Source organism: Hemicordylus capensis, chromosome 3 (assembly GCF_027244095.1).
Source record: "Hemicordylus capensis ecotype Gifberg chromosome 3, rHemCap1.1.pri, whole genome shotgun sequence".
Lineage (NCBI taxonomy): Eukaryota > Metazoa > Chordata > Lepidosauria > Squamata > Cordylidae > Hemicordylus > Hemicordylus capensis.
The window spans coordinates 96446358-96464276 of record NC_069659.1 but is presented as its reverse complement, the minus strand read 5'-3'; the positions used below and the strand labels follow the sequence as shown (position 1 = coordinate 96464276).

Sequence of the window (17919 nt, the reverse complement as noted above, 5' to 3'; positions counted from 1 at the left end):
TAGCATGAGCGACATCAAAAATGTTTCAGAGGGAATCATCACTGGCTTCATCACTGGCAACAGCAGGGTTTTAAAAAGCATAGTTCAGATAATTTCTATGTGAGAGATTTTGGAAGTGGTGATGGCAAAGTGCCAAGCCTCCAGCATCTGAACTGGGCTTCACTGACAGAAAGATAAGGCGGGCTGGTGTGGGGTGAAATTCAGCCCTGTGATCATGGAAATGCCTACCATCATACTTATGGCATTTGCCTCTTTAGATGAATGCTGTAACTGTGAAGAACATGGGAAGGGTGAGACTTTCAGATGTTTCAGCACCACAGATGGGACATCTGGGCACATGCTGGGATGCTGTACGTGGGATGCTGTAACTGTGAAGAACATGGGAAGGGTGAGACTTTCAGATGTTTCAGCACCACAGGTGGGACATCTGGGCACATGCTGGGATGCTGTACGTGAGTACAACACCCTCCCCACCCGCCAGCATCCAAACAAGGCTCGTGTGATTCTCTAACTGAAGTTTGCATCATGTGTCATGTGCATGTGATATAATGGTCATTTTATCACATGTGGATGGTAGCTGCTCATGGGAGGAATGATAAGCGGATCAGCATGTGAATGCATTGTTCAGTGAATGTGCAAATTGGCTTTATCTTTACTGATAAAAGAAAATGCCTAACAAGTCTCCAGGACCAGACCATGTTCATTTGGACTTTAATGCAATGCAGAAGGGTGAAAGTTTGGGGCATAAAATAAAAACAAATAAGTTCATACAGGGCATACTGATGATCAGTGTACTACTGCTACTACGAATATTTATGTATCATTTTCCAACAGAAGTTCTCACAGTAGTTCACACAGAACAAGAGGTTGGTCTGCAGTACCTTGGAGAGCTCTGAGGAAGACCCTTGATCTGACAGTCCCAGCTCCAACAAAGCCCTTTTGTGACTCAACTACCTCTCAGGCTCCACCCCCTATTGCAGTGTGTGGAACTTTAAAGGGCAAGCCCCTGGGCCCAGAGCCGAGCACTGTACAGTCTCTCAACCACCTCTCGCCTGATGCATTCCCTTCATCAGTAAGTAATCACGGAAGGGCAAGTGGTTTCTGCTATGTCCAACTCTTTGGGTGAGTCTGGCTCAGGTGGAGCATATTTGGTGATTCAATTCACAAGTGTAGTGATCAGCCACCTCTCCCCTAAAGAGTTAACTGGAAGTGAAACCTGTCCTGACTGACAGGCTGGTGAACTCCAGAGCTCAGCCAAACAGTACACCAGGTTGGTGGGACCTAGAGAGCTGCTGGGAGGATGAGAAGACTTCTTTGTTAGAAGAAGCAGACTGGGAGTGCAGAGAGGACATGTGGCCATGAGAACTGGCTGCAGGAGAATGTCCCTTCTGCAAGTCCTGGGAAGCCAGGAGGGCAGGCAGCTTGAGTCCACATCCAGGATTTGGTGAGTTCAAGACAAAGGAAACCAGGATTTTCACTTTGAGAAGCTTAGTCTAGGGAGAGTTTGTTTAGTCAGATTTTGCATTAGACTTTCTGTTTCTTTGGTGTGTGCTTTAGATATCCCTGATACTGGTCTATTATTGTTTATCTGCAATGTAATTAATCTAAGAAACACTAACCTACGCCTACCCAGCCAGGGTGTTTCAAAAGATTCGGTAAGTTTTAATTGTGCCTTTGTATTTTCCTACATACCTTTTCCTCGCAACTGGGCAACCAGTTTTTAAAGTGTGCCACCCCAACAACAGCTAGTACCTAGATGTTGTTGTCGGTACTGGTTTTTGCAGTATTCTTGTAACCCACTGGGTATTTTTACCTGTAACTCAATGCTGAGAGAGCTTCAGATGGAAGCAGTCTGTAGCATTTGAATAAAGTTGCTTTTCTTTTTGTTCTTTTCTTTTATAATCCTCTCCGAGTAGGGTTTTTAACTCAGAAGGAAGGGGACCTGGAAGGGGGTCTTACTCTGCTGCACCAAGTCCTCAGATGTTAAGCAACTACCAGTTTTCTCACCTCATGTAGGCTTGCCTGTGGACAATTTTTGAACATTTCCAATAGCAAAATAAAAAGAGTTTTCCCTGGGAATTCCACCTCAAGCCCAGGGAGGTTCCAGCTTTGTAACAGAGAGGGGTGGTGGTGGCAGCAGCCATTTTTGAACCTACCAGAAGTACAGGTAAGTTTTAGAAGTAGCCTTTGCCAGAAAGCTCAGTGGGGATGATTCAGCATTTTTCCTTCCCCTTACGTGAGCTTGCTCTGAGACAAAGGCTATAATCTGCTAAAACAAGGTTCCTTACCACCTGGTTCATCCTGCACATCAGGAGCTGGTGTTGATGATGGGGATTTGCTGTTGCTGAGTGTTGGGCCACAACAGGGGATTTTATTCATCCTGATTTATATCATTTAAATGTACCCTTTACTGTGCCCAGTGGCTGCTCTGGTCAGTCTTGTGGAAAGCAGTAGTAACTAAAAGCTGTGCTGGAGTTTTTCTGGATTCTAGCACTTTTGAACCAGACAAAGACTTGGCATAGGGACTCTTACAATGAACTTCTAAACCTGTGTGTGTGTGTGTGTGTGTGTGAACGTGTGTGAGAGAGAGTGTGAACGTGTGAGAGAGAGTGTGCGTGCGGGGCAAAGCCTCCCTTGTATGGCTTTTCTTTTTACTCCTGTGGACTCTCTGATTTTAAACAAGAGACTGCTTGATCACAGGCACTGCCATGCCATGTCTGAGATCTTCTAAATCCTCATGAATTATTCACGTGGCATGAAAGACTCCCAGGGCCAGCTTAGGTGTCTTGCAGGCGGGGAGTAAACACATGTAACGGCTTCACAAGATTATCCTGCAGCCACACCAAGATAATCTCCTAGGTAGATTATGTCGAAGACGCAGCCCTAACATGCTGTTTCAAGATTTTCAGATAAAATGCTGAGTGAGCTATTTAAATGTTATTATTTCATGCTAGCTAAAGTTGATATTTTAGTTTCATTTAGTGAAATGTTACGCCTTTGGGGTCTATTCCTAGGAAGCAATGGACAAGGCAGGATCTTGGTGGAGTTTTGTATTGGTTAAATATCCTGAAAACGATATGAAATATATACAGAAAGAGGAAGCATTGAACTGAGAACACTTGGGTCATTCTTCAAGAGGGAAGTAGCTCCTCGCTAAGCCCCCTTTCACCATCTCCTAGCTGATGTATGCATCAGCCACACTTGCTTAGAAACTCCTACTGCTTATGGTTTGAAGGGAAAGGTCTCCTACCAACAGAGTCAGCTTCAGGTCTAGAGAAACTCTCAGTAAGATTCCTTCAGGGAGGAAGCCTCCCTATGTGCTGGAAAAGTACTGGAGGGGCCCAATCTTCACCATCATTGTGGAAAGCTGTGATGGCTGCTACAGCTCCTCAGTGGTGGTTGGACCGGGTCATTGGTGAGCCCTCCTGGTGTGCTGAGACTTCTGCCACTGCCAGAAGAGGTCAGCCCTTGTTGCAGGCTCCAGTGACACATGATTTAGAAGGGAAGTGTATTGATATTATCATCACACTGGATTGGGATTTTACTCTTTTCTGCCAAGTTCAAATTAAGCTCTACCCAGCATAAGTGGTGGACATGTGCTGATCCCCACAGACCAAGCCCAGCACTTTAACCAACCAGAAACACAAAGATCAATACCTGTAGGGAAAGACATATCTTAATATCCTGCTGGCAGATGTACTCAGGGAGTTGGGGGTATAAGGTCTGTATCTATGCTCTCCTTATCAAGATCTTGGGCAGCTGATATCCCAGCAATGAGCTCATACAAAGATCTTGTGGAGTGGGCAAATACTATGCCAAGTTGTAATGGATTAAAGCCTTTGTCTCAGAGCTAGCTCATGTGAGGGAAAGAAAATGCCGAGTCATCCAGGCTGAGCTGCCTGAGTGGGCTTCTCATAAAACTATTTTATGAGAAGTTTTATGAAATAATAGTTATTTTATACCTATTTCTATTAACACAGAAACTAGCCACGCTGGAGACTTAGGCAGACTCCACTCATGGAAGACCTCCTGGACCTGGAGAAGAACTCCTGACAATGAGAACCCATGACCAGAGTCTGAAATCAGCAGAAGATGACTACATGCCTGCCAAAATGTCCCTGTGAATGGGGAAATAGGGACATGTTGTCAGGTATGCGACTAGCACAGCCCCCCACCGACCACACATAAAGGAAAGGCTAGGGCCACCCCACGCTTTGGACGTTCTTCTGACCTGGCTCCCTAAACTGAATGTGACCCAAATCTGGAAGGACTTGCTTACCATGCTTTCTGTTATTACTGCACCTGCCCCATCTTTTGTATGCAGTCATGTTTTCCTTGGAAGTTCATTCACTGCTGTTTTATTTTTTGAGTTTAACATAAAGCACTCTGATAAAACGTTAGTAAGGGTCACGAGTGGGCAAAGCTTCCATAATCTCCCTCATCTAAGTATTCCACCTGATTTGTTAATATGTGAGGGATCTGCACATCCTATTGATGCTTGCAGGTCTTGGGCACACTAAACAAGTGCACTAAATCTGCCGTCCCACATTGCTCCATACAGAAATTCCCCAAGAGTGTATCTTCTTCATGGACTCAAATCCATGGGGCAGTTGGCTGCACACACATACAGCCAAAGTTTGAATTGTGCTCTGGGTTGGTTATACATTGGCCATGCCTCGATGTGGACCAGAGCTATAGGATCCACACCATGCTGGTATGATTAATCTGTTGGCATCTGGACTGGCATTGGCTTGTTTCTCATCACATCATCAAAAGTGCAATGCTGGTGTCCTCCCTGCCACTTTCTGTTTCAGAGCTGTGGCACCAGAAGGGGTATATGCTGCAGTCATAGATATGGTTTAAGTTGGTGGCGGGGCAACCACAGCCTTAAGGTGGGATGGAATCCAGTCAAAGGAACTGTGAGAATAATTATCCCGCTTCATAGGAAAGAGGGAGAGAGATACAGGGGAAACATACACAGTGTCTCAACTACATTTCTATTTCTATTTCTAGGGCTACTGTAAAATACCAGGGATGAAAAGTCACCACTTGACGCAAAACCTTGCCTCTTGTAGATGGATTATATATTCAGAGCCATTTCCCTAGTGACTTTTCTGATAGCTGAAGAGCTTCACGAACAGGAGGGGGTTCTTCTGTTATTTGGACAGTGTGTATACTGCATCTGTGCAAACAACAGGGGTTGAAAAATAAGTGTACAAAGCAAGAATATGATGTTTCAGAGGAAGCTTTTGTTTGTTTGTTTGTTTGTTTTAAAAAGCCCACTCTAAAATGGTCTTTTCTGTTTCTCATAGTTGGAAGCATGCATCACTTCACCTTAGGCTACAAGCTAGCAAAGGCTTCCCTTGTGATTAAGCAGCACACAGACCTGCACTACAAAGCTTCCTGTGTGATACACAGACACAAATATGTGAGGCAGCTTGTGGAATAAACAAGTTCTGGTGTGTTCACTTGGAATATGAGAATGTAGGACGCAAGCCTGCAGTTTCCTGTCTGATAGTAGGCCCCTTTCAGACAGTCCCCTCCCAACGTACAATGAATACATGGAGACAGAAGCAAGAATGCCCTCAACACAAGGTCAAACACTCTTCAAATACTGGGGATCTCTGCCCCCAACAGCTGTCCTTGCCCCCCATGCATTCAGCAGGTAGTTTTTCCACCCTGATCAAGAAAATACTACAGATATCCATGCACTGGCTCCCCTCTCAGACATTGCTCCAAATGTGCAGAAGTCAGAGGTGGAGTTGACATCCTCTTCAGATCAGTTACTGTTGGCTGTGGGATTGTCTGCATAGAGTCTAGAGGGCTATTCTGATGATCAGCAAAAATCGGGCTAGCCGAGCTATCGCAAAAATCGCAGCCGAGCCCGGTGGTTCTGGAGTGGCTAACCTGCTCTGGAACCCCTGGTAAAAAGCAGGTTTGCGAAGCGAGCACTCCGAAAACCTGCTTTTTACAATCGTGAGTAGCCTTCGCGCTGCACCTACTCATGAATAGACCCCCAGCCGGGAGGTGAAAAGCCGCCTCCCAGCTCAGGGGTCTCCCCAGTATGCCCTGCGCACTTGCGCAGGGCATACTGGGGCTTGCGGGGGCCACAGGGCCCCTGAGCTCCCCAGCCCCCACCGACTCTGTCTAGGAGTCGGCAATCGTGTGGGCGGCCAATTTGGCTGCCCAGGGCTCCCTCCCCGCTCACCCGAAGAAACCGGGTCTCACGGATCGTGAGACCCGGCTCTAGCTCTTCTTGGCTCTGATAAGTGAGAGGGTTGTCTGAAAGGAACTCTTCTTGAATCTGGTTCCAGCACATCATGTACACTTGATATTGCCTTTTACTGTATACCATATGCATCTCAAGGTACATCCATAAAGTGACAGTCATGCAGACTGCATCCCCAGGGAAATGCCCTTTGTTGCATTACTATTTTGAAGGTGATGACATAATGGAACAGGAATTCACCAGTTGGGGGAGGGTTATGTCGGTACCAGCATAATGCAAGCAGGTCTGGCAGAGTATTAATAATAAGGAAGAATACTAAGCCAAAGTCAGGCTTAGCACCTCTACTAACTGGGCAAAGTGGCACTTTTCAAACTGGTGATTTTCTTTATATTAAGCAGTGGGAGAGCAACTAGACCCATTCAGTCTGGCTTCTCTCCAGTGGCTGTTGCTGGCATCTACCTTTGTGTTTCTTTTTAGATTGTGAGCCCTTTGGGGACAGGAAACAATCTTCCTATTCCCCACCTCTTGCGTAATTGAGAACTTTGTGTTGTTGAAAAGTGGTGTATAAATAATTATAGTAGTGATTCTTTAGCACTCTAGAAACTGATACCGCTTAGCATGGTTTTTATTTGTCAGGGAAATGTAGGAAATCGAACTGAAGAGTCTCTGAACAGCTAAAATAAATTGGCAGCTATGCTGCTGGTAGGATGGCCAACTCTGGCTGAAACTGTTCCTGGAGATTATTTTTCCACCAATATTCCCCCCCAATGTTTTTCAAATTATCAAGCCATTAACATCTCCAGATTGCTCTCAATAGTCATCTGGAGATTTATGTTGATTCCTCAAGACTCCAGGCCAGTCCTGGTGGGCTGGCAATCCAAGGTGTTGGACACAAATGCAGGATGAGTAGGTAGGGTGAGAGGAGTTAATAATGGTATTATTTCAAAAACAGCAAGGTTGAGACATCAGGGCGGGGGCAGGGAGTGATAAGAAAAAGGCTGTCAAAGGCCAGTTGCATGGAAGAGCAAAAACTCAACCACGACAAAGGGACGAGCCAGGAACAGACCTAGAATTATGAAGAACTCAGCATGTGGGTTTCCACTGCACTGTCTGTGTGAGAATAGGCTGAACTTTAGCTGACCTCTAGCTGTTTAAATAGAACGGGCTTTTTCTACCCCTCACCCTGCACTTCAAATGAATGTCAGAAGAGCCAAAACTGACAGTCCTTATATATGTGGATTAGCCCAACATCACAAATCAACACCCATTCAATGCAAGAGGTATATCAGTGGATCCATCTGCTTTTATATCTAAATTGTAACTTTTCACTCTTATCCTCTCCCTTTGTTGCTTCCAGTGGCATAACAAGGTTAGCTTGGGCCCTGGGACAAAAAGTGAAGGTGGGCACTGCTTCCCCCCCCCACTATCATTCTCCCCATGAGAGGAAAAGCAAACAGCAAGATGTCACCCAGCTGATGGGCCCCATCCCTCAGGGGCCCAGGGACATACATTCCCCCCAATGTTCAATAATAGCTATGCCCCTGGTTGCCAGAAAGCATCCATGGGCATGGTTCTCTTCTTCTTTCTTGGGTTCTCCCTCTCTTTCAAGAGGATGTTGACTCCTGGCGACCACAGAGCCCTGTGGTTGCCTTTGGTAGAATACAGGAGGGGTTTATGCCTTTCAGCATCTTCCTATATTGCTGCTGCCTGATATAGGTGTTTCCTATAGTCTGGGAAACATACCAGCAGGGATTCAAACTGGCAACCTCTGGCTTGCTAATCAAGTCATTTCCCTGCTGCACCATTAGGTGGTTTTTTCAAGCTGTACTGGCTTGAAAATAATGAGGGAATAAGTCCCAGCAGCTTTGACAACCAACTTTATATAGTCATACATGGTCCCTCAGTATTTATATGCCATACCTTTCTAAGTGCTAAGAGGACTTTCCATCCATTATCTCAGGGCTCTTTACAGTTATCCTGTACAGTAGGCCTATAGTATATTAGAGATGTGCTTGAATCATTTTTGCAATGCGATTCAACCTTGAACTGAATCACAATAACTCAAATTGATTTGCCATCGCTGGCCGGTTTGATGAATGGAATTGAAAGTTCAAAACAAATTCACGATTTGCCCATAAGGAACAATGGGGGACTCTAATCACCCAATTGTTCCTCATGGGTAGGTCCTAGGGACACAAACATGGGTTGCGCAGTAGGGCATTATGGTTGCTACCTACTACCAGGGGCGGATTAACCTCTTTGCAGCCCATAGGCAAAGAGGATTTTTGCAGCTGTGGGGAGGGTGCGTGTGAGGGGAAATCCCTCTCTTTTTCTCTATAAAAATCGCCACTGCCATGGCAGGATGCGGTGCGGTGTCGGTGGCAGACTGCAGGGAGGGTGGAGGGGCTGAGGAGGGAAGAGTAACTCCCCTTTTTACCTTTTAAAGTGCCGCCCATCCATGATTTCTCCCAGCGGCAGCACCTATCCTCCAGTAACATCCGTCTCTTGCAAAGCGGGTGTCACCTGGCTCACTCGCCGCTCGGCTCCAGAAAGCCTGCGCGAGGCCTTGCCCCTCATTTCAGGCAGTTGTTTGTTGCCTGATCACCATTTATTTTGCTTTCTCTCCCTCATTGGACACTGGTCCAACACCCTCCTGCCTGGCACTGCAGCACACATTGCTCAGCATTGCTGCAGGGCTCAGTGGGCTCCTCCCGTAGCCCTGGCAAGGCACCAAGGAACCCCTCCATGAACCACAGGGCAGAACACAGAGGCAGAACCGCGAGCTTACTTGGTCCTGCCAGGGAAACCATGCCGCTGGAATGGGAAGGGACGGGGATAATACTGCTGCTAGGGGTGGACTGTGCACTAGCAGTAGATGCTCCAGAACCCTCATCTGGGTTATGCCCCAGCCTCCTATCCTCAGCTTCATGCTCTGCTGATTTACCCAAGGGTGCCCTGAGCCGATCCACCACTCCAGTCCTCAGCTGACCTGCCAAGGCAATTGCTTCCTCAGTGGCCAGTGTGGTCTGGAACTCACCTATCGTCTTCTTGAGGAGAAGAGTAGCGGGCAAAGCCTGGCTCTGTGATGACGACTTGGCACATAAGCTGTTCGTGGCAACAAAGAATGGCTTAAGTGCCAAGACAACCTCCGAAAGAAGCATCCAGTCCTGACTGGACAGGTCGCAAACTTCCAAGCAACAACTCCTTGCCAGCCACCTCCTTGCCGGCTCTTGCTCTTGAAGGCACTGGAGTAAGAGAAAGGTGGAGTTTTACTGGGTCAGAACATCTTGAGGGATCAGGTGTTCAGGTAGGGACAGCACAAGCTGCCTCTTTCTGAGCACATCCCAACACTTTTTGCTCTGGCAGAAGTAAGCTGCTATCTTGCGGCACCTCTCCACAAAAGCAACCATGGCAGCACCTGGATGATGCTGAGCGGCTGCAGTGGGGATGTATCGCCTGACCACAACCTCCGAAGGGCCAAGTGCATCCTGCACGGCCAGGTTCGGAGTGTATGCCACACAATGGATAGACAAACTGACCCTGCTTGTCTGGCTTCATGATGTTGATGGCATTGTCAGTGACCAGGAACCCTCAGCGAAGGTTTGGCTGCACGGACAACCATTCCCCCACCTGTTGGTCTATGGCCACTGACAGCTCACCTGCCATGTGCGCAGTGACCAGCACCTCCAGATGCAGCACAGCCCACCTGTGCTTCGCTGCATGGTGGCCACGCCACCACCAGCAGATATCCTCTCACTCACTTTCCCCCACCTGTGTGTCATGAGGGACAGGAAAGCAGTTTGTCTCCCACTGGGACTGGTTCACAGATCCGCAGTGAAGCACATGCTGGTGTCAGGTGCTGCTGCACACAGCAGCCATGACACTGCCTCCCTGCATGACTGGTACAGGGAGGTCACCACCTGCCGGTTGAAGGTGGGGTGTTTGGGGATCTTGTAGGCAGGGGCAAGCAGTCATAGCAGCCAAAAGAAGCCAGTGTTCTCCACCACCTGGAATGGCTGCTCATCCAAAGTAATCATCTTGGCAATGGCCCGGGTGATGAGATGAGGCTCTGGGCAACCAGACCGCTTCCACACTGACTGCACCCACTGTGCAGGCAACCTTCTGCAGGAGCAGGTGCCTTGCTGCTGGTCGAAGACATACCAGGCCTATTGCTACTAGCAGAAGCAGGGACCCCGGGGTGATGCCATCACAGGTACTGCAGCATCGCCATTGTTGCAAGGTACTTTAGATCCTTACCCCTGCTGACCTGTGTCCTGCAGTGGATGAAGCAAGAGCATGGTGTGAGTCACCAGAGCAGAGCACAAAGTGGTTCCATACCATGCTGCTCTTGGTCTGGGACTATTTTGGTAGTGGTGGTATTGGGGCTGCTGGTTTGTTCTGGGGGGCCACCACCACCACCTCCCTCCATCTGTGGCTGAGAAGGTCCAGGAACAAATGTCTTCCACCTGTTCCTCCTCAGTCTCAGATGGGAGGGGGTTTCTCACTGCCAACGGAGGATAGAGAGAGTGATATGGCTGAGCTAGCAGCCGACAACACCTCCTCCTCTGCTGCCACAGGAAGAGCTTCTTCCCTGACAGGGGAGGACCCCCAACCTACTTCTACCTCAGCCTCCAGAGGCAGCCATACTTCTGGACCAGACTCCTCCGGATTGGTAAGACTGCATGGCATCACATCAGTGGGGTTGATTTGGGGAGTGGGTCGCTCTTGCCATCACCCATGATGACTGACAGCATCAGCCTTCCTTCTACCTGGAAATCTGCTCCTGGCTCTGCCTCGCACTCTTCCGGATATCTTGGGGTGTTTTTTTTAAATGTAAGCCCTGACTCTGATTGGTGGGGGGAGGGAGAGAAAAAGCCCCTTTAAGGGGTGTGGGGTCAGGGCTGATCTATTTATCCTCTGTGTGGTACTCTGTGTGCCATACAAAGCACTATCCATAGCACTATGGTACACACAAAGAAGCTAGAAAAATTAAATAACCCCAAATAAAGCAGCAGGCTGTAGGGGTGGGCTGCTTTTAGAGGGGACTGAGCAACAATGGCACAAGTCGAAGGGAAGAGAAGGCAAAGAAGGGCAGGGGATTACTGTGGTCTCTCTCTAAGCTATCCCTGCTATCCTACAGTCCTGTCACACAATCCCGCCCTTCCCCAAATGAGGCCCTATTTAAATAACTTAACATGACCAAGGTGTGTGTGTGGGGTGTCTCTCACCTTCCAGCATCTTTGGGTGCGGGCTTCCAGTGGCATCTTAGGCTGGAGTCTGCCAGGTGTTGCTTTCAGGGGCACTTTTAGGCTGAGCAGACACTGGGACTCAACAGCTGTGGGGAGGAGAGGTAGGCACCAGTCAGATATCTACCCACCCAAACAATCAAAACAAAAAAGAACCTGAAAAAAAGGAAACAGACAGAAAGGCAGGCTGGGCTCCAGACAAAAGTCACAGCACACCAGCTGGCAAATAATAATAATAAAAATAATCAGTCCAATCTAGGCACACAGACAGCAGCAGCAGCAAAGAGGTGCAGCCTGGGGCTAGAAGAGGGGGGAAAATAAACAAACAGCACAGCACCCCAGTTGCTGGAGGCTAGTTAGTTACAAATAATAAGCTTGTGGAGTGGTGGGAATCCAAAAACAATAATCTTATGTATGTATATTTGTGTGGGGGAGGGGGAGGTAACCACACAAGTGCGGGGGGGGGGGGAATCCAAGCAGCACCCAGTTAGGCCATTAGGGCTGCTGGTACGGTTTTAAAATAATTGGTGGGGGGGGGGGGGGTCAGTATAGCACTCCAGTTATTAAAACCACTGGGGGCTGGCTACAAGCAAGAATAATAAATCCAAATAAAATAAAATTCCAAGCAGCACCCAATTATAGCCACTGGGGCTGCTGGTACAATTAAATAAAAAGATAGATTAAAACAAATCAGTTGGCTTTATTTAAAGAGAGGGGAAATTAGAGACACATATGAGTCTCTCTCTCTCTCTCTCTCTCTCTCTCTCTCTCTCTCTCTCTCTCTCTCTCTCTCTCTCTCTCCTCACTGGGGGCCGGGCAGGCAGACACACAGGCCCAGACAGGGCGTGCACGGAACTGGTTTGGTCAGTTTGGTTCGAATCTGAACCAGATTCAAACTGACCTGGCCTGGTCTGTTTCCATTTCCAGCCAAACCACATCCAGTCCAGCTTGACCACAAAACTAGTCTGAACCAGTTTGGGGAATATACTTGTAGAGGGGCATTTCCAAGGTGGTGGTGGTGGGGAAGCGGCTTACCCCAGCCACTCACCCCTACTTGCCCTCCCGGCATGGCAAACACACTCCTGCCACTTTACCAAGCCACCGATTTGTCTGGTGATATAAATGGCCTCCGTGCATGCACAGAGGTAACAAAAATGGCCTCCACATGAGTGCAGAGATCATGAAATGGCCTCCACATGTGTGCGGAGGCCAGAACCAAGCTGCTGCCATGCCAGTTTTGGCCTTCACCAAGTCAGTTCTGGCTTCTGCCAAGCTAGTAAAGGAGGGGAGAGTGTGCTTGCCATGCTGGGAGGGCAAGCGGTGGTGAGCAGCTGGGGTAAACAGCCTTTTCTGCCCTCACCACCACTGCCTCAGGAATGCCCCTTATCGTCCTGAACCGTGTTAGCCTGAATGTTGCCTGGTTCAATTCGATCACAGACCAAACCACCCCCAGATCAGTCCAAGATTGAACCTTTGAACTGGACCTGGTTTGAGGTGAACCGGTTTGGGATGAACCATTCATGCACACCACTAGGGCCAGACCACTTTGCTCTCAGTGCTACTGCAGTCTCTCTCTGATACTTCTTTCCCAAGGTAGAAAAGCAATGGCTCTCTCTGCCTCCAAGCAGCCCCTTAAATTCATTTTGAAAATCCCTCTTTTGGCCTCCCCCGTCCCTTCTCCCCTCACCCAGGCAATGGACACAGTTACCCATGCCGAAACTTGATTTGAATGATAACAAGCCAATCAAGAAGCAAGGAGATCTCAAGCCAATTAGAAGCCAATGCCGGAAAACCTATCAGCAAGGGGAGAATGTGGAGACAAACACAAATTGTGTGAATTGATTCACGATGAATTGGGATTGATTTGATTCAACTTTGAATCAACCCCTTCAATTTATCTGCGATTTGATTCATGTTCAAATTAGCAAATCATCCCTGATTCACATGTGAATTGAATTTCACATCCCTATGATACATTACAGAATGGGGAAATGAGGCTGAGAAAAAATGACTTGTCCAAAGTCATCCTGTTAGTTCATGACTGAGCTGGGATTTGAACCAGGGATTTCTAGTTTATTGGTCTTGCCCGTAACTGCTCTGTTTTACCAGCTTTCCTAATATTAATACTTCCTAATAATAATATCAAGTTTTTAAAAAGTATTATAGATCACTGCATATCAACTCCCTAGGATTGTAGAAGCCCACACACAACATGTCTGGTAAAGTAGTCAGGTGATAGACCTGGCATTAAAAATTGAACACAAACAGACAACACTGAGGCTATTCTCACCACAAGCAAAAACAGGGTTTGACAGGGCTTGTGTGCCTTTTACAAACTGTGTGGAATGAGGAAGTTCAGCAGGTGAAGCTTTTGCCATCACCATTGTTGTAGGGGTGTGAACAAAACCAGATTTGAATCCGAACTGGATTTGAGCCGTAAAGCCCCCACCCCAGTTATGGTCTGGTTGAGCTGGACCTGGTTTGAGCTGGACCAGATTCAAACTGCGTGGTTCCAGCAGATGGTGCTCTGCTATGTCTTATTTAAAATAGTCCTCCTATATTTGTTCACATTATAAGATTATTATTTTTCACTGTTTAAAACTATACAAGGAGGATTTATATTTGAGCAGAGGATGGTTTCCAGGTTACAATATTTCTTTTCTATGAACTGAGAGCTTTAAGTGATAGCAACATAGGAAGCTGCCATATACTGAGTCAGACCATTGGTCATCTAGCTCAGTATTGTCTACACAGACTGGCAGTGGCTTCTCCAAGGTTGCCGGCAGGAATCTCTCTCAGCCCTATCTTGGAGATGCCAGGAAGCGAACTTGGAACCTTCTGCTCTTCCCAGAGCGGCTCCATCCTCCCTGAGGGCAATATCTTACAGTGCTCTCACATCAAGTCTCCCATTCAAATGCAACCAGGGCAGACCCTGTTTAGCTAAGGGGACAAGTCATGCTTGCTACCACAAGACCAACTCTCCTTTCTGTGCTTTCGTTTCTTCTGTTGCATGGGCTTTTGACTGATATTAAGATTGCATCCTGACATTAGCCCTATTTAGACATTATGTTGTATGAGTGTACCGAAGTCTGTATACTCATTCATGGTTTTTTTGTGAATGACTGTACCTGCATTCATTTTAAAAGTGAACCTGGGTACAGATCCCTCAGATGCATGGTACAGATAGGAAGTGTACTGCTGTATCTGCATTTGATAGAACATGTAAATAGCACTTATAGGGTTAATAGCTGCTTTAGGAACATGATTTTTTGGTGGAGAAATAGCACAGAAGAAAATGGTTAGATACCTCCTACTTTTGTACCATGATCCCAAGTTTAGCTACACCCCACAGAGCTGCTACTGAAGGGCAAGGTTAAGCATCTACCTACATGCTGACATATTACAATATATGGTTTCAGGCTAGTAGGGCATCTCTGTGACATTCAGAAATGAAGCAGGGATTTCTGTGAGACACAAAGTTATAGTTAGCCAAAGTTCAGATACTGCAATATTAGCGGATTGTGCATACCCTTTTCATTTGGGTCAAACTAGATGTGACATGGCAAACACATAGACTGTCTCCCTTTCATGAACCCAAAGTCCAATACTGAGGAGTCCAAGGTTGAAGTGGACATTAACCCTGAGCCTGACATGGATGACTCGCAAGATGAGGTGGAGTTTGAGGGACCCCCACCTCCACCAGAAACTGCTATACCAGCTATCCTCTCAGCACCCCCTTACCCTTGTCCTTTGAGTCTGAGGATGAAGCAGAGGCACCACCATCCCTACCAGTAGTTACCCATCTCTCATACCTGGGTAAATTCCCATTCAGGTGAATGCGGAAATTGTACCCTGTTGGCAGATACGAGCTCCACTGTGGCCAGCACTTAATAAATAGGGAGCAGCCCCTTTAGGACCAGGGACCAGGCTAAAGGCAATTAATTTTTTTTTTAAAAAAATTAAAAATCGAGAATCGGCGGCGGGGGGTGGGTGGGTGTTCGGTCCGAGGGGTTTGGTTCAACCCCGAACAGTCAAACTGAACCAGTTCAACCTTGAACAGGTTCGGAGTCAAACCTGTTTGTACATCCCTACTGTGCTCCTCGCTTCCCCACTTTTCTGCCTATTCCCCATGAGAACAACCAATGTGCAACAAACACACCAACAAACCAGGGAAGGATCGGTAAACTAACCTCTCGCCCTAATAAGCCTCCTCACAACCTCCCTCCTTTCTCTACCTCCCCGCTTTCAAGCACTTTCCAAAGCAAGCCTTAAGCTAGGCTCTGGTCAAGTACCTTAGCCAAGCCAGTTTGATTTATGATTAGGATTTAATGCTAAATTATTGTCAGCCATATTTTTGCTTAGAATATTAGTTAAAATATATTGCCTTGCCTAACTGAACTCTTGCATACTGTACCCCCATAAACTCTTAGTACAACTTTGAACTATATTTTTTGCCTCACAGAACAAGACACCAAACTTGCTCAAATTTGATACTGGAAACAAATTGCTCCCTCTAGCCAAGCTAATTTCCCCACTCTGAGGCAAAAGCATAATTGAGTTGTCTAGCCAGCTTCTTGGGGTAGTTCTGATAATATGTATGTGCTCTGGTTTCTAGTTCTTGCTGTGTGATTCCCTGGCTTCTGATCTCCTGTTTGTGTTTGACTCTGGCTGGACTCATCCTTGTGGAACTGATCCCTTGGCTCATGATCTCCTACTTGTTTGATTCTGGCTGAGCTCACCCCCGTTGGACTGATTGCCTGCCTTTGACCCCTGGTGTGCACTTGATTCTCAACTAGTTCTGCACTTGATGGTGTGTCTCACCTCTGCTTTATCTGGTGGACTGTGCCAACTGAAATATAACCAGGATTAGCTACTGCAGGTCGAATCTCAGATTACCAACCCTGGTTACATGTTGGGCTGGTGGTGCAAACCTGATATTGCTACAACATATCTGGGTCTTACGAATGGAAAATGAGAGCACATGTGCCACATGAATGTCTCAAACCCTGTTTTGTGCCCAGGGCAGAGCTTTGATCATTAAACCCAGGCATTTCTTAACAAGCCAGTATTGGCTTGGTTCGATTACAACAGCAATGAATGCACCACTGAGAGACCTTAAAGGCCAAGTTGAAGACAGATCATCCTGGAGAGAATCTATCTATGTGGTTGCTAAGAGTCGACACCGACTTGACAGCATTTAATCAATCAATCAATTGGCTTGGTTCACACAATTGTTCAGATCCAGATTTAATGTGGGTTACCAACATTAGCATGATTGTGTGAATCCACACCAAGGAGGGACTCCCACATTCATCTTGGACCATAAACCACCTTGGTGTGGGTTCGCACAATCACACTAAGAACATAAGTGTGAACATCACACTAAGAACATAACAGCCCTGCTGGATCAGGCCCAAGGCCCATCTAGTTCAGCATCCTGTTTCACACAGTGGTCCACCAGATGCCACTGGAAGCCTACAGGCAGGAGTTGAGGGCATGTCCTCTCTCCTGCTGTTACTCCTCTGCAACTAATATTGGTTACTGACTTTAGACAGAGAGTCAAATGATTGTGTAAATCAGGCACTCCATAAATTTTGAAGTACAAACTGGGCATGACTTTCCCATTAAATTATTATTATAATGATATTTTTATATCACCCTTTCAGCTCAGAATGGCCCCTTCCAGAAGTTCAGGGTGATGTACATGATCCCCTCCCTTCTTTATCCTCAAAGCAACCCTGTAAAGTAGGTCAGGCTGAGAGAGAGAGAGTGACTGGACCAAGATCACCCAGCAGGTTTCACTGCTGAGCAGGGATTTGAACCTGGGATTCCTCAATCCTAGTCTGATATTCTAAGCATGACTCCACATTAGTTCTCAATAAAAAAGCAAAGAAAACAGATCCTTTTCAAAGGCCCTCACAAGGTAAGGGTGACTGATGGCAAGATATTAAATGTAAATGTGGTTAATAGTCTTATTATTATTTTCCTTTCTGATCACAGTGCTGTGTAACTGTCTATAGGGAAAGCGCATCCTGTCACTTGTGGGTCCCCCATGTTTTCAGGTTCCAATCTGAAACTTATAGAAATTAGCCCAAATGAACCTATTTCCATTCATGGCTGCAAACATATCCTTTGCCAGAGCTGAGTTCCAGCAGACAACAAGGATTCTTTATTGACAAGCTTGATTATTATTATTTTTCTATAACCTTCACTATCCTCCCAATAGCAGCCTAGGGATCTGGAAACTTCTTAACTGACACCAGAAGCAACTTGCTGATCCTGATGTTGGTACCGATGCTGGCACTATCACATGTAAGCAGTGGTTTTAACTTTTGTCATCAGTTTTAAAGGAGTCTTGGAGGCTGTGCTGTATGATGAAACTGCTGAGATGACAACTGAAGCTTCCTATGAAGCATTTTAACATTCCCTTTGTGGTTTTGGGTT

General features: G+C 46.8%; 1 long non-coding RNA gene across 2 annotated transcripts; it reads left to right on the top strand.

Moving 5' to 3' along the window:
* The first annotated feature begins 1005 nt into the window (after window positions 1-1005).
* Window positions 1006-5404, top strand: LOC128349768 (uncharacterized). 2 transcript variants are annotated; one of them, XR_008318985.1, is made up of 3 exons: window positions 1006-1072; window positions 3981-4150; window positions 5313-5404. It is a non-coding gene; the product is annotated as an uncharacterized LOC128349768 (long non-coding RNA). The 2 variants fall into 2 exon arrangements; XR_008318984.1 differs by lacking the exon at window positions 1006-1072 and adding an exon at window positions 1277-1444.
* The last annotated feature ends 12515 nt before the right edge of the window (window positions 5405-17919 follow it).